This window comes from Suncus etruscus, chromosome 2, assembly GCF_024139225.1.
Source record: "Suncus etruscus isolate mSunEtr1 chromosome 2, mSunEtr1.pri.cur, whole genome shotgun sequence".
In the NCBI taxonomy this organism is placed as follows: Eukaryota; Metazoa; Chordata; class Mammalia; order Eulipotyphla; family Soricidae; genus Suncus; species Suncus etruscus.
The window spans coordinates 74,944,517-74,945,422 of record NC_064849.1 but is presented as its reverse complement, the minus strand read 5'-3'; the positions used below and the strand labels follow the sequence as shown (position 1 = coordinate 74,945,422).

The following is a 906-nucleotide window of genomic DNA, read 5'->3' as shown; positions in this document are numbered from 1 at the left end:
ATTTCTCTTATTACTATCCTCTCCTACATATTTCTAGTTGTCTGGAAAATTGATCATTGTAAAACATACTAAAATGAAAGGAAAATGTAATTAATCTCTCTCTCTCTCTCTCTCTCTCTATATATATATATATATCTTTAAAATGTCATAAATTTCAGGATACATATACTGACAGGTAAAAGTTCTCCCAGAAATTATACTAAAATGAGCATATAAGAGCAGTAGGATTCCTTGTGACAAATTTTAGACAATGATGCAAATATAATTAAACATTTTACAAATGATATTTACTTTTTAAATATATATAGCTTTATTTTTAAAGACTATATTTGGGTTCAGAATAAATGGGCAGCAGGTAAGGTGCTTGTCTTCTTGTGGGTGACCTGAGTTCAATCTCTTGCCCACCGTTCAGTCCTCTGAGCCCCACCAAGAGTGATTTCTTTTTTTTTCCAGGGGAGACCGCGAACGCAGTCCCCCACTACCACAAATTATGCAGTCGAGTTTCCCACATTTGGAGAAATCGCAGGGGTCAGCACATCTGGAGTGCAATGGATAAGCCTCGCCCTGAGGAAACCACCTTCGTGATCATGGTATCTCCCCTGCCAGGTAAGTATCCAAGAGTGATTTCTAAGGGAAGACCAAGTAATTATCCCTGAGAAATGCAAGGTATGGCCTCCGATAAAATAATAAACTATATTTATTTATTTATTTATTTATTTATTTATTTATTTATTTATTTTGGTTTTGGGATCATACCCAGTGGCACTCAGGGGTTACTCCTGGCTCTATGCTCAGAAATCACTCCTGGCAGGCCTGGGGACCATATGGGATGCTGGGATTCGAACCACTGTCCCTCTGCATGCAAGGCAAATCCCTTGCCTCCATGCTATCTTTCTGTCTCCAATA

At 38.1% G+C, this 906-nt stretch overlaps 1 non-coding gene across 1 annotated transcript; it reads right to left on the bottom strand.

The window, feature by feature from the left end:
* Positions 1-450: 450 nt before the first annotated feature.
* LOC126002536 (U1 spliceosomal RNA) lies at positions 451-614 on the bottom strand. Its single transcript, XR_007493225.1, has one exon. It is a non-coding gene; the product is annotated as a U1 spliceosomal RNA (small nuclear RNA).
* Between the last annotated feature and the right edge of the window lie 292 nt (positions 615-906).